The 16,211-nt window shown below is 39.6% G+C and overlaps 1 long non-coding RNA gene across 1 annotated transcript in view; it reads left to right on the top strand.

Annotated features, from left to right (window-relative positions):
- The window catches only part of LOC123371463, a 126,964-nt gene extending 111,640 nt beyond the window's left edge, over positions 1–15,324 (top strand). The window contains exons 4-5 of the long non-coding RNA XR_006579803.1: positions 14,055–14,188; positions 15,173–15,324. This is a non-coding gene — a long non-coding RNA (uncharacterized LOC123371463). The remainder of the gene's footprint in view (positions 1–14,054; positions 14,189–15,172) is intronic.
- Positions 15,325–16,211: the final 887 nt, after the last annotated feature.

Genomic DNA, 16,211 nt, shown 5'->3' with positions numbered 1-16,211 from the left:
CAGCTTGAATGAATTCATTTGTTTCTCCTCAGAGGATAAGCCTTTGTCAGTCACTAATATTTTCCCTTTGGAGAAATATTCACCAAGATTGCTCTGGTGCCCTTTTAATTTCCTTCCACCTTTTTTCCAAACTGCTCCATTGCCCCAAGGTAACATGTTAATTAAATTAGGATAAAACTATATGTATCAGCACAGAAAAAGAATTTAACATGTTTGTTTCTTCTTTTGAAGGGATAGTTGCTGCTTTTTGCTTTGTATCCTGCAAAATCCTTGTCAAGTGTAACATTGCAAAGGTTCCACTAAAAGGGGAGTTTGATTGATACAGCCTGATGCTAATCTCACTAAAATCAATGGCAAAACTTCTATTGACTTCATTTGTGCAGGATTGAGTCTGTAGTTTGCATCCTAGAATCAGTCTTTAATATACAGCAAGTTAGCTTGAAAAAAGCTTCTGGGACTTTGTAGTCAAGATGTGGCCACAAATATTTGCACAGAACTTCAACTAAAGACAACTGTAGCTGCATATAGGAGCCAAATTTGGACCGTAGAATTTTATAAGCTCATTCAAAATCATGGAAGAAAATACTGCAGGATTCAGTTTCTGTTACCACTTGGTAGAAATGACCATTCATGTGAAAACCTTTTGCAAGCCACTGCTGCTAGTTTATCCAGGCACCAAGGCAATTAGACAAATGAGTGCATCAAAAGTAGGTGAATACGCCCTTCATCAATGGGACTATAAAACACAGGCATTTTTTGTGAGTGACAGGAGACAGTTCAATGTAAAGTCTGCTTAGCAGATATTATATGTGGCTCATGACTGTCTCACCCATCACAAGGGAGCCTATGTACATAGCCAAATATAGTGCTGCTTCTTGTGGAGAAGAAAGGAAAAAGTTCCTAGTCTTGCATGTCTCCTACTATCTCTTTTCCTAAAGTGGTCTCCAACATCTTCCTTAGAGAATCCAGGCCCCAATGAATTATTAAGGGAATGCGTCTGTTAAAATAAGCTCATCCAATGAAGAAACAAAAGCAATGTCATGTGACTTACAATTGTCTGTCTCAAATAGCAAATTAAAAATATCGAACATGCAAATGAATGTTCATAGTAAACAGTCTGAACTATCCATAGGCTGCAATCTGTTCATACATAGTATCTGTGCAATTTTGAATAATGAACACATTTATTCCTGGCCGGCAATTATACAGAAACCAATCAGGAAAAACTGCTAATTTGGCAGATAGCTTGTTAACATATAATTTGACCATATGTTTATGCCTGGCATGTGTTTTGATTAGTCATCAGACACAGGTTTCACTACTTGATATAACAAAGGTGATTTAAATAACTGTGATTGGCATTTTGTGAGGAATGAGCAATGTTCATGTAAAAATGCAGGGTCCAAGCAGCAAATTAAACATACATATGAACAGGAAAAGCACTATGTATAATGCATTTTTTTCCAAGTGACTTTACGTTTTCAAATCAGTGCCTCTAGCATTGCAATATACCTAGCTAATATTTTAGTGTGATATTTGGTGGGCCAGACTATAGAACCCTCAATTACACTAGTGAGCTCTTGCTCATGCAATTAAACTACCTGAGTGAATAAGAGCTGTTTCCATTCCAGGATGCTCTCTCACACTTTGTTGTCTGAAACAGGTAACATGAAGAATGCTGACTCAAGATTATATCCATTACAAATGAAAAGGCGCTTACTTCATGGGTCAAGTAATTCATTATTTTATGGTCTACAAGTTCTCCAAGATGTGTCAAAACTCCATAGGATGTCCCTGGATGCTCAACTTTGAATGTGTATCCTGGAGGCAGCTTCAAAAATGTTTTTCAAGACAGAAGTAACTGGAAAGTTTCCTATTGCCTGAACAGTGGAGGAGTTTCAATAGGATCATGCTAATGAGGACTTGCAGCAATCCACACTCACACAAAAATATATGTCTAAAATAGTTGACAAGCAAGAATTGGAGAAATTATAAAAAATAGAAAAATATCAAGTGTTAATAATTTAGAAAGAAAATAGGCAAAGAAAACAGGAGGGTTAAGGGATCAAAATAGAAAACAAGCTTTAAAAATAAAAATTATCATACACAAGACTTATAAGTAAATAATAGAAAATAAAATATGGAAAATAAATGAAAGGTTAAAATACCAAAAAATAAAAACACACTAGGCAAAGGTAGAAAACAAGAACAATGAAAAATGTTAGTTATCCATGGGATAAAATAATGCAAAAAATGGAAATTAGCTTCAGGTTGAATAACTAAGTATTGGCCAGCAAAGGTCTGCTGAAAAAGAAGTGATGGAGCTGCAGCTAGCAAGGTGTCCCCCTCTAACTTTTTCACATTCTGTCCTCCACGTGCAGTTGGATCATATACAAAGTGAAACACTGGGATGGTTTGGTGGTAGGGAGTATCATAGGGAAGGATTTGGTGGGGAAAAAAGGAGGTTGCTGGGCAAGTTCCCCTTTCATAATGAAAAATGGGACAATTTAAAGTAACAGGTGGGGTGGGAAAGAACAGTATTTACCCCACTGTGATCCCTTCACTATTCTCTCCCGATCCCAATCTGTCCCTTTGCAGTCTTACCCTACTGTCTTCCTCTATAATCTCCAACACCAGTCCTTCCCACAACCAGTTCACCCACACACTCTTATTTGCCTATTGACTCAATTCCCTGCCATTCACCCCTGTCAACCTAACCCCCAACCTCCTGGTTGAGAATACCCTGAAGCCCCCTCAGCTCCCTCCAACTGCTTAGAAACTCCATTATCCCTCTCCCCACCCATGCCTGAGCTGAGAACCCCCACTCGTCCTACATAACTTCCCCACAGCTCAGAATCACTCCTCTAAGATCTGACATCTCATGTAATTGACACCCCAGGCTCAGAAAACCCTCTGCCCAAAGCACGCATGCAAATCCTGTACGCTTAGAACTCAGGCCTCAATCCCCCTCCTACCTGACATCTATCAGGCTCAGAACTTACCTGTCCCTACTTGTTGTTGGCCATGGAGAAGCAGGAACTGACACATCAGGAAAGGATTGTGGTTTCATGGAGCATCTACAGGGAGCTCCATGCTCTGCTCTGGAGGATTAATCTGAATTAGCCCCATATAAAGCTATATTCCCTCTGTGCCTCCTTCCTCTGCTACCTACAGTCTGTGTGCTTGTTGGGCTGGGAATCACTGGGAGGTAGCCAGCGAGACTGCAGCTTCCTGGGACTGAGGCAGCTCTAGCATCATAGGAGTTCCTCAGTGGCAAGAGAGAGTTAGCCACACTGCATGGTATCTGTAACATGTCTGGTTGCTGTGACACTGTTTGAGAGGTTTAGGCCCAGGAGGCCCTAATGACCAGCTGGCCCTGTTGAAGTCACTTAGTATTCACATGCTTAAGGTGGTAGCTTACAATGTATGTAAACATCTGACTTAATCCATGTACTTTTGGCAAGCTATGAGATGTAGTACCCAGTACCTGTGGCAGAACTCTCCAGCAGTAATGTTGATGAGCACAATATATATCCCAACCCCATTTTAGTGGAGGGATAGGACACAAGACAAATGCATCTGGAGCATGATGCTATGCAGCCTCATTTAACACTGCGAGTCTGTCACAGCCAAATCCTTTATTTTTCTGAGCAATGGGTGCAGAACTTGGGCACAGTTTTACTCTAGTTGTCCAAATTTATTAAAATATTGTGTCACACGTGCTGCATCATTTACTTACAACATGGAAAAAGATGCAGAGCAATCTAAAATCAGAGGTGCAATAATTGTGGGTTCCCCTAAATTTTAGGATCTTTCCATAGTTTTTGGTGCCTTCTGTAGCATCCAGTCTTTCATTTTAAACATCTGGGCACAAACTGTGCTTCCAGGTAAATCAATGGGAGTTATATCATTATAAGTGAAAGCAATTTGATCTGTGATGAGTGCTTACTATTTCCATTGTGACTATAGCCTTCCCTGTGTAAATCAATGTGCAGTTGCCCTATTAAATCAACTTTGTAAAACTGCTCCCATACATAGTACCAGAGCTATGAATTCTAGCCTTCTGCCTTCAAAGAACATCTGAAAACCCACCTGTTCTGCGAAGCACTGTAATAAGAAGATAGATATCTGCATGACTGGCTCATGTCCCCTGGACATGTCACTGGACCTTTTCTTGTATTTACCCACCAGCTCCTAACCTAGGACTTTTTCTGCCACTATGCCTGGATTGGAAGGAGGGTGAGTTTTTCTTCTCCTCTCAATTTTGGCATGTTTGTTTTGCTTTTATCTCCCAGTCTCCTCTCCCCAGTAGCGACTGCCTTCAGCCCAGAGGATAGCCCCGTGACTCCTTTGTTTAACTGCTGTTATAAGCTGCTGCACAAATTACTTGGCAGAGGGTGATTTGTAGTGACAAGGCTTGAACCTTATCCCTGGAGATTCACCAGAAACCTTTGCAATGCTCTGCATCTCTCAGGACTGGAAGAGGAAGCCCAACTCCCACTTTGAAGCTCGATCTTGCATCATCTGATCTGTTACATAACTATTTAGTGTAAGTACAATGGGCCATATTCTTCTCTCAGTTGCATTAGTTCAGCCCTACTATCTACAATTAGGTTGAAGCAGTCTCTCTGTGGCATTATTGATGCATCACTACATCGGCAATGATTTACATATATCCCCATTTTCAATCATAGCTGCAAAACAGGTAAGTAAAAATAGTACAATATTTAAATCTTCTGCTGTGAAATTATTGATTTGGTGCAATGTCACTGCTGTGGGATGAAAATTATTCTTATCTATTCTGTACATAGGACCCAGAAGTGTTCTGGGTGTTTCATACATGCCAAAACACAGGGCCTTTTCAGACAATTTACAGATAAAAGGTGTAGGGGAAAAAGGATACTATCCAACATTTGATTATTTGACCTGAAATTAATTTCCATTTTTTGCATTATTTTATCCCATGGATAACTAACATTTTTCACTGTTTCTTGTTTTCTTCCTTTGCCTAATGTGTTCTTTATTTTTTGGTATTTTAACCTTTGATTTATTTCCCATATTTTATTTTGTATTATTTACTTATAAGTCTTGTGTATGATGTTTTTATTTTTAAAGTTTGTTTTCTATTTTGATTCCTTAACCCTCCCATTTTCTTTGCCTATTTTCTTTCTAAATTATTGTTAACCCTCAATATTTTTCTATTTTTTATAATTTCTCCAATTCTTGCTTGTTAACTATTTTAGACATATATTTTTGTATGGCCATTATTTCCCTCTGTAGCAGAACAACCTTCTTTATCCCCTCCCAGTTTTAGGCCAGATTTGTCCTTTTGGTGGGTATCCCTTATCCTCCCTCCTCAGTCCCTTCAACAGATATCACCCACACCTTATCAACTCTCCCCTGCAGAATACCAAAGTGCTGTGTAGATGAAGATGTTGAGGTTTCTGATTTGGGTGAATTTTGAGTGTCAGATGTTTTTCAGTTGTGGTCAGCTGGTCTTATAATGCACAGGGCCAGTGAAGACAACTTTCTCTGCTCCCATTGCTGACGCATCAAAGGGTCTTGGAATATTTATAGGCTGATTCTGTGAGCAAGCTGATGGAGCTCCTGCTTAACTCTTCACTTAACTTTGTAGTTATGTTCCTGAAAAATGTGACTTTAAGTGAAACGATGTTAAGCAAATCCAATTTCCCCATAAGAATTAATGTAAATTGGGGGGGTTAGGTTCCAGGGAAAAATTTTTCACCAGACAAAAGACTATATATAGTCTATATATATACATACACACATAATATAAGTTTTAAACAAACAATTTAATACTGGTACACAGAGATGATGATTGTGAAGCTTGGTTGAGGAGGTGAAGTCAGAGGGTGGGATATTTCCAGGGAATGTCTTACTGCTAAATGATGAACTAGCAGTTGGCTGAGCCCTCAAGGGTTAACTTATTGTTGTTAATGTAGCCTCACACTCTACAAGGCAGGGAGGGGAGACAGCATGGTAGACAGAGACACACACCGTGTGTGCAGAGCCATAACAAGGAATTTTTGCGCCTGAGGCAAGGGCCGGCTCAAGGCTCTTCGGTGGCAATTCGGCGGCGGGTCCCTGAGTCCCTGTCGGAGGGAAGGACCTGCCTCTGAATTGCTGCCGCCACTTCATTCATTCTTCGGCGGCAATTCAGAATTTAATCTCTCCCACATTTATGGAACTTTAATCAGCTTGCCAAAGCCAGGGACTGGTTTGGTCAGGGTATGGTCAGTACCTCTGATAGTAACTATAAAGGACCTGCCTTGAAAGAGCTGTAAGTCTTAAATATATTTAGGGGTGAAAAAAGAACTAAAAGTGAGGACAAACAAGAAGGAGATTGGATGGTTTTGGACATGGTATAAATAAGATCATGCAGAAAGGCCATTAATAAATATACACTTCTCTGTAAAGTTTCTTTTTTACATTCTAATTAATATGGTAATTAGTTCCATTCTTGCAGCAAAAGTGAGTCTTTCATCGGTAGATCCAAAACTGAATCTATACTGAAGGTAAAGAAGCTCCCTAAGTCAAGCATGTTATCCACCTGCCTTTTTCACATAATCAAAATGATATAGCTATATCAAGATGAGTTAAGTTCTTCTATCTGAGAAGCTCCACCATTCCAAAATCACCTAAAAGGATTATCAATAGTGGAGAGGTCAGAGAAGACACAATAATCTATCAGCATGATGTCTTTCTGATTTGTGGCTTAAATTGCAAGCGATAATTGCAACAGGTCAATAGAAATAAATGCATGCGCAAGATGGAGTATAACCAAAAAAACCCACCTAATTCACGGCAGCAGAACATTGATTTTTTTCATCAAACAAATGAACAAGCTAGTTCTGATCTACTTGAGACTCCCTATAGTTTCTCCTACGAGAATGACCACACATTTGTACCAATTAGCCTTTACCACGGCTCTTTAATTATAGTCATTATAGACATAATGTTGCTAACTGACCTTGATAAATGGAATATTTGAGTTCTTTTGGAGCATAAACAGTTGCTTCTAGTAGCAGATACTGTATTATTTTGAAGGTTTATTTTACCTATATATGTAGGCTCTGAAGTAATGCCCACTGAAGTCAATGGAAGTCCTTCCACTGACATCACTGAGTGTTGGAGCGGGCCCTTAATGTTTACATTTAACAATGAAGACCTGACTCTGCTCTCACTTATGCCATTGTAGTTCATTAGTAACTCCATTAAGTCACTGAATTTACACTAGTGTAAAACAGGCATAAGAGCAGAATCAAGCACAGGGAACCAGATTCTCCTCCTTCTGTTATTCTGGCATAACACCACTGATGGGTGGTGGGGCTACATAGGTGTAACTGAGGGCGGAATTTGTGTTTGTTGTTCTTTCTTTACAGCCCTCGGTTACCTTATTTTGAGTTTAGTACTGCAACAGATGGTGATCTGTCCCAGTGGGAATACTGTAACAGAAGTGTAGCTGTCCAGAACTACCTGGTTATCACTACAGCTGGCTGGGCACTGGAATTTCTGTTCCATGGGAAATTCCAACATTTTTTTGTTCTGAAATGGAACAAAAAGCCAAAATTCCCCACAAAATGAAAATTCTGAAAAAATTCAATTCAGGACCATCTAGTCATTTGGACTCATTTAGTTTTGACTTGTACATTCTAGTTAATATTTTACTACAGTATAAAGAAGGCTGTAAGAAAGTTGTGGGTTTTGGAGTCAAAAGTGATGGCCACAATTTGTGAAAGTTGTGGTTTAGGTGGTGGGTCAAATTTGAGAGCATAAGGTAAATCTCTGTTAGCAGCACAGGTTCTGTGACACACTGTTGTTGACCCTTCTGACACTAACGGCCCTTTTCATATACCAACACTGCTCCTCTGAAGAGATATAGCAGACTATAGAGTCTTGCAGGGCAGCTTTCCAGTGAAGGAGAAATCAGTGTAGGGTCTAGGCATATTCTAAATGTAACTTGTTTTATTTACATATATATACATGAGTCCTGGAACAGAGGTGATCAAATAGCATGAAGTGCAATCCCTTCTTTCAGAAATTTCAGCCCAACACTAACTCTTGGTTCCTAGGGAGCAACTTTGCCTCAAGAATTGATTCTAATCAGAGCCCAGGGTAAGGAGCAAACTCTCCAGGTGCTCACACAGCTTCCTGAACCCAGAACCTTGTATTGTTAATGTTTAGTTATACAAGCATGATTTCCAGGACTAAACACTTGCTGAGAAAAATAAAGTGGATATGTAACAGCTCCATAATGCAGGCAAGCAGCTTTGATTCTATCCAGAAAAGGCAGTAGAATATGGACATACTTGCCAGTTCATTATTATAACATCTGAGGAATAGTAAGCTGCCATGGCAGAAAGTTCAGACAAACAAGTCTATTCAATTTCAAATGGCACTTAGTGAGACAGAGGGCTATGCTGGTAGTTTACAAGAAGCTCAAAGGCTGTGCTTAATTTGCATATAAGTTTACATTCTTTTGAAAATTCACACAAGAATAATATATTTCTGCTTCCTTTTTCTTTTGAGATAGATGTATAGAAATTGCTTGTTGGTTGAGTTCACCAGCAACTCAAATCGTGATTGTCAGGTTTATTCTTACTAGGTAGTTGGATGAAGAAGATAGCTAGATACTTATATTGAGGTCTCTGAGGCAAGAGCAGTATTTTTGTGGGTACCATGGCTAAAGGGGTTTCTGGTTGTAGAGATGATGGGTTTTCTCATCACTGAAACTTTTCATGTAAAAGATACAATATGATCATTCGTTTGACATTCACATTTCTATTATTTTCCCTACTCACAATATTGTCAAATTTATAAATCAAACCAAGCTGAGCTACATGTTAATATTTGTGTTTTCAGTGTCCTTTTTTTTTAAAAAATGGAGAGAGCGAGAGATCTGTTATCTTCATCTGCACACATAACTTTCATTGACTGTAATGGGAAATATGGAGAGGGAACAGATTGCCTAAGAATGCTTGTCTTTGAGGCAATTAGTTTGATAAATGATCTGACTGAGATCAGTCCGAAAGACAACAGGAGAGGCTTGATTATGAATAGCGACCAAAGCTCAGTGATGGTTCAGGATTCCTTCATATTAAAAAAAGTATAAAATTTTAATCTTCAAAGCACTTCATTATTGTTGACTAATTATTAATTCCTGGCCCCAGAGATGCATTTTACAGAAAGGGAAACTGAGGTGGAAAGATTAAGTGACTTCACCAGATAGGGGAAGCCAGTGTCAGAGGTGGGAGCTGAACTCAGGAATTTGTGGTTCTAGTACCATGCTCAGAACAGTAAACAATGTTCACAACTAATAACTACAGTGAAGAAAACTGGCTGCAGCAACTGCCCACAGGCTCTGCAGGTACAACAGCTCTTAAGAAGTCTCAAGATACAGAGCTTGCTGCTATTGCATCCATTGTAAAGGAAATATTAATACTCAGATCTTATGTCTGATCACCAAGTCACCACAAGCTGTCATTTCCCTAGGAAACAATCGAACACTGGTGAGATCTTGCAGTGAAACACACAAATGGCTCTGGGTTATCTCCTCTGGCAAATTTAATGGAATGCTGGGAATGAAGTTCTGTTTTCTGGCTTTCCCTATTGGTTTCTGTACTGGTCTTTAATTTCTCAGGAAAGACAAGTGCTGTAAACAAGGCACCATATAAATGACAACAAGCACTTCAGCTTTTAACTTCTGTACATAAAAAGAGAAGAATTTTTTCTTTCCATTTTCATATTTTCGGGGTTTCAAATAACAATCATGGCCACCAGCGGGCTTAAGGATAGAGCTGGTCAAAAACTTTTTGACAGTGTTTTTCCATTGGAAAATGCCTTTTTGTCAACAGAAACTTTTTGGAGGAAGGATAATGCAATGAAAAACATCTGGTATTTTTGAAGGAGCCTAGGAGAATTAGGCACTCAACTCATATTGAATTTCAATGGGAGATGCAGGCCTGATTCTCTCAGGCTCCTGGGAAAATTCTTTTTCTAAATACATCATCAGAATACCAGCCAACGTCTATTGTTTTCTGATAATGTTTTTGTTACTTTTCCTAAAGCTTTTAAAAAAAGAATTCTGTACCAAGTGATAGAAGGTAGTGTTGGCCCATGGCTAGTGCACTGGGCTGGCTGGGAGTCAGAGACTCCAGTTCTATTTCAGTCTGACACTGGCCTACCATCCAGCATCTGGAGGATTCTTCAGGATCTAGCTCTTAGACTCTTTGGGGCAGGAATTGTCTCCTTATTAGCACAATGGGGCCTAGGCCTCTAGACATTACTGTAAACAACTAAGGCACACTCATAGCCCTGCTGCCACTGCATATCATTTTTAAATCCAATTCTTTTTATTTCTTATAGTATCAAAAATTACAATAATATTATATGTCATTGTTCTAGTCATGTTTACAAACTGTCACTACCTTTAAAGTGTAAAAAATACATTGATATAATTATGAATAGTTTGCTCTGTTCTTGTCTGAGCATTCTGGAATAACGTACATCTTTTGTTCTGAAAGATGTTATGTTCATGAAAGAGAGAAACCCTACCATCCTGAAGACCTGATGCAACATGAGTAGTAGCATGTCACAGGATAGCTGGTCCCTGTGAATAGATTGAGCCCAGAGCCCCTGGTCTGGAGCAGGTGAGCCCAATCCAGCTAATTAAAGAGGGCTGGGCTACACCTGGCCTATAAAGGGCTGCTAGTAGGCAGCTGGGAGGAAGGACTGAAACAGGAAAAGTCCTAGGGAGGAAGCTGCACTGGAGTAGAGCTAGCACCTGTGTTAGGGTCCTGGTGTAAGGGGCTCAGGGAAGCAGAGCTGATTGAGGCTGGGAGGTTGCCAGGAGCTGGAGTGCCAGAGACCCCCGGGAGGGTGGCCTGAAGCCTGTCACCAAGGACTGAGTTAACACTGTGTTTTGTTTGTTAACCTCTGTTATAAAAATAAACCTTGACTGGGCATGGTAGTGCATGCTTTGGAGCTGTGGAGAAGTGATGGCCCCATAGCAATTCAAGCTTCTCTTCATTGTCCTCCCAATGTACTTCATCTTTATGCTGGAGGGACCAATTCTCAGTTTAGTAAGGTAGTTTGGTCTCCATGTTCTTTCAGTCTTTGGCCTGTTTTCTGGGCTTACCTGCAAGGGAACTAATTTTATTCAAAGACCATCTTAAACTCTGAAATTCATATCCAAATCCAAACTGTCCCAAAGCTTGAAGCGTTCTGATCATGGTTCTTTTGAAATGTGGGAGTCATTGTGAATAGTTCTCTGAAAACATCCACTCAATGTGCAGCGGCAGTCAAAAAAGCTAACAATGTTAGGAACCATTAGGAAAGGTATAGCTCAGTGGTTTGAGTGTTGGCCTGCTAAACCTAGGGTGGTGAGTTCAATCCTTGAGGGAGCCATTTAGGGAACTGGGGTAAAAATCTGTCTGGGGATTGGTCCTGCTTTGAGCAGGGGATTGGACTGGATGACCTCCTGAGGTCCCTTCCAACCCTATGATTCTATGAAAGAGAGATGGTAAGACAGAAAATATAATGCCACTATATAAATCCCTGATGATACACCCACACCTTGAATACTTCATGCAGTTGCCACATCTCAAAAAAAGTTATTGGAAAAGGTACAGAGAAGGGCAACAAAAATGATTAAAGGTACAGAACAGTGTATATATGAGGAGAGACTGAAAAGACTGGGACTGTTCAGCTTGGAAAAGAGATGACTAAGGGGGGATATGATAGAGTCTGTAAAATCATGAATGATGTGGAGAAAGTGAATAAGGAAGTGTTATTCAGTCCTTCACATAACACAAGAACTAGGGGTCACCCAATGAAATTAATAGGCAGCAGGTTTAAAACAAACAAAAGGAAGTATTTCTGCACACAGTTGACCTTGGGAACTCTTTGCCAGAGGATGTTGTGAAGGCCAAGACTATAACAGGGTTCAAAAAAGAACTAGATAAGTTCATGGAGGATAGGTCCATCAGTGGCTATTAGCCACAATGGTCAAGGATGCAACCCCATACTTTGGGTGTCCTTAAACCTCTGACTGCCAGAATCTGGGAGTGAAGGACAGGGTATGGATCATTCAATTGCCTGTTCTGTTCATTCCCTCTGAAACACCTGGCATTGGCCACTGTTGGAAGACAGGATATTGGGCTAGATGGGCCATTGGTCTGACCTAGTATGGCTGTTCTTACGTTCAGACCTACCTCTGATTTTGTGTTTAACTGTGGTGATTGTATATATACACACCACAAATCCTGGCCCCATTGAAGTTATTGGGAGTTTTGCTACTGATTTCAATGGAGCCAGGATTTCGCTCCTGGTCACTAGAAACTTAACAAACTTTTTAATTTCACACACACCTTTGAGGTCACTACTGACTTTGTCTGGATTTGAAATGAATACTTAAAGGTTAATCAGTCTGTATCCCACTAGCAATGTCTTGATCTATCAAGTCCTTTGCTTTCCCTACCCTCTAAATATCCTATTCCTTGAGTTCATTTTAAAAGGCTGAGTTTTTTTGTTTTGTTTTCTTGCTTTAATTTCCTGCTGTTCTAATTTCATTCTTCACCAGCTCCCACTTTAATGAGCTACTGACTATATCTGAGATTGTTTATGGAAAATAGTCTTGCTGGGTAGGCAGTTTTCCCTGCATTAGCTCTATATAAAACTTATCCTTCATGAAAATGGTTTTGTTGTCTTTTCCACAAGCAGAAAAGGCCCTTGAATGCTTATAAAGATTTAAAAACTGGGAAAATTCCCATGAAACTCAACCATGTTCTTTAGCACTTGGACTTTCCTGGAGCTTAAAATTCAGAGCTTAAAATTGTCTCTCTTTTCCCTTAAAAATCTTCCCAAGCTCACATCCCTTATGGAAAACTTAATACGATTCCTGCTACTGAGGGTTTGTCCTGTCTCACTCCTGTCATGCAATCGAGAAGCAGGCATCTGAGAGTAGGCTTGAAGTGCTAGATACTATTTTCCCCAGTGAAATATTTGGGGTGAAATATGGCTCCAGTGAAGTGAATGTCAAAACTCCCCTTGACTTCATTGGGACCAGACAATATCAGGCTGCTTGACAGCATAACTGGGCTGCATATCTTGTGAGAAAAGTTTTATTGCCAGATTTCTGGGATTTTTTTTTCTAGTCCTGTCTGGAAATAGGGGAGAGCAGACTTTCTTTTGCAGGATTTTCATTTCCAAATCCAGCTAAAAAATACAAATAAAATGAATGTATTGAGATCTTTCAGAATTCCAACAGATGTTTGGTTTGAGTGAGTTCTTAATTTATCTATATTGACTTGCTGCTGCTTCAATATTTTACATACAGATGAGCTTAATACAACTCCCCAAAACCTTTAAACTTGAGAGATGCTTTAAAACTAGATCCAAACAATGTGACTGGCCCCTGGCATTAGAGTGTTCTGATCCCAAACCCCATGTTGAACACCACCAAACTGTTGGGAGCCTGAAATGCACATCTGGATCGAAACCCAACTTTTGTGACTCAAGTCCATTTCTAATTTCCCCTCTCTGCAACATCCCACTGCAACTAACAAGCATCCCATTCCAATCTTCTTTTCCATCCTTTCCCACCTGCAGAATCCTATCCCATTCCTCTGTTAATGCTTTGATTTATTGAAAATAAGAAATACTGTTCTTCCATTATACTCCTTCCACAACTGCATAATCCCACCTGATCTCTTATTAACAAATTGATCACTCTTTTAGCAGTTTTAAGTTTGAAATTTGAGTATCAGGAATCCCAAGAGCTAAAGAACATGGTTGTGTTTCACTGGGAGTTACTCAGCTTCTACTTCTCTATCTCTATGCAAAAGACCCTTTTTTATGCATTGAACAAGAACTTGTTTTCATGCCCTAGGTTCACAACCAATATACAAATGCACTGGGACTCAGTGACCAGTGCATTGCTCCAGTCTTATGTCTGGGTAACTCCTTTGAAATCAGGGGACGATACCTAGTAAGGCAACCTATTTTTATATATATTTTTTCTATCTCCATTGCAGGATCAGTCTCAGCTCACAGAAATATCTTTTTCTGAAATCTTAGAGACCACCTCTCCCAGTAAATTATTCCCTTGCCCATCAAGCTGACTGTAGCCTCTTTGTGCTGACTTCAACTGAGTGTTTCAGCGTCATAGGTAAGAATGGCTAGATTGGTTAGTTTCCTGACTCTAACAACTGTGTATCCAGAGACTGTGCTGCAGGAAGAGATGGATACTTTGCATGTTGGAGACAGGATTGGGTCAGCTGTGGGTGGAGCTCTCTTTTTACAGAAAATACAGTCCTTTTCAGGTACAGCCTTGGGCTGTATTTATCTTTTCTGTATGGTTACCCTCTCTACCCCCTTTTCCCCCCCCAAATCTGAGGAGAGTCTGGAGTAATCCACTGGTGTAGAACTGCATGGGACTAGTTGGGCGGGGTATCAGGTTAGAGTTGGGGGCAGCTCTGTCATATTTCAGGGTTTGGGACAAACCCTGCCCCTCTCTAGATGTAATGATGTTGGAGAATCTCCACATGAAGACTTCCTCCCTTTGAGGATTCCCTGTTGTTTTTTAAATTATTATTGCCACAGAAGGGGATGATCTCGCTGTCTTTAATTATTTGATCAATAACCTGACCACTTGGAAATGAATAAACGTTACACTCAGACCCAGAGTCTTATACGTAAACTCCCATTGACTTCACTGCCTTGAAGGGTTGAAGGATTAGGAGGCTAGTGCTAATTTATGTACCTCTGAGGAACTTGCTTTCAGGTAGCTGTCTCTTGTAAAACATTGACCATCTTTAGAAATGTCTCTGCTATGTTCTCTTGTATTGCATGTAATCCCACTCTTCTTCCTGTTTCATTGTTTTAGCTCCCAAATTGTTTAACTCATTCAGCTTTGTATTCCATCCCCTTCTCTTTTTGAAAAATTTGCAGAATATAACTCATCTCCATTGCCTGTTTTCATCGATACATTTCAGCATTTTTAATGTTTCCATAATTAAATTTTTCAGCTCTTCTAGTTATCCAGTAGTTCTGCCTTAAGTGAACTCTCTCCAGTTTGGCTTCCCAGCAGTTGAGGGGTGCGATATAGATATGAAAACTTTATAAACCTGGAGACTTTTCTTTTGTTTGACAGATTCAATAATATTGGAGTAAAGTCCATAGAAAATCCCCTTTATATAATACAAGACATAATTCTTTGAAGAATCAAGCCAATAAACTTCTTGCTGCCGAAGGAAAGACACTTGACAGCTGACACTCCATTCCCTTCTTTGCTGAGTTTGGGGAACACAGGTGATTAGTTTTGTGAACATAAACTTATAGTACCGATATCACTTTGGGGCATAAGTCATTGTTGGTACACAAGCTCTTTGTTTTGAGGCAAATAAAAATGAGACATCTAAAGAAACACAAGTTGGAGGATTTACACAACTCAGAGAATCTTTGAACCTAATGTTTTACAGGAAAGAATGAGGCTCAAACCAATGCTTGCTTTAATCTCTCCCTACATACATGTCAAGCACTAGCTTATGTTCTTTGGTGAAAGCTGATTCACTCCTCTGTTTTTACCCATACTTCTCTCATATACAAAACCTCCTGAGAATATTAACTTGGGGATTTAAAATGTGACCTGCTGTATTTGGCCCAAAGACTTCTAGAGCTTGTATTTTTCGAGTAAATAGCATAAATAAAAACAATCTTGTTAAGTTAATTAGAACCATCAGTATGTCAACAAACTAAAGAAGGACAAAACCAAGGGTTTGGATCTGGCTCTCATCTATGCAAGCCCTTCACAGTTTTGCACTGTATTGACATATCTCTAACAAACCCATACCGTGTGTACTATAATAAGTCAAAAACAATTGATGTGCAAATTGAGACAGGTGTTAAAACTAATCTTTACTGCATAAAATGTTTGCATCCAGTATTGTACTAGTCATCTGCTTACTTTAGGCAGATGAGTTCCATGAATTGTAGCTGGTTCAGATTTCAAAATGCAGGTAAGTCTGACTTCTCACAATAATTACTGAATGTTCAGAAAAGATGACCTCAATGTTAGTGCACTTTGGGTTCAAGTTCTACCACATGACACTCAGATTAAACTTTGCGTGCACTGCCCAGTGTTTAAATATGAACTACTAAAAAGAGAGATGCAGAAGTTTAAAATAACAGCA

This window comes from Mauremys mutica, chromosome 5 (genome assembly GCF_020497125.1).
Source record: "Mauremys mutica isolate MM-2020 ecotype Southern chromosome 5, ASM2049712v1, whole genome shotgun sequence".
In the NCBI taxonomy this organism is placed as follows: domain Eukaryota; kingdom Metazoa; phylum Chordata; order Testudines; family Geoemydidae; genus Mauremys; species Mauremys mutica.
The sequence above is the reverse complement of the archived record's forward strand: the minus strand, read 5'-3'. Positions and strand labels throughout refer to the sequence as shown.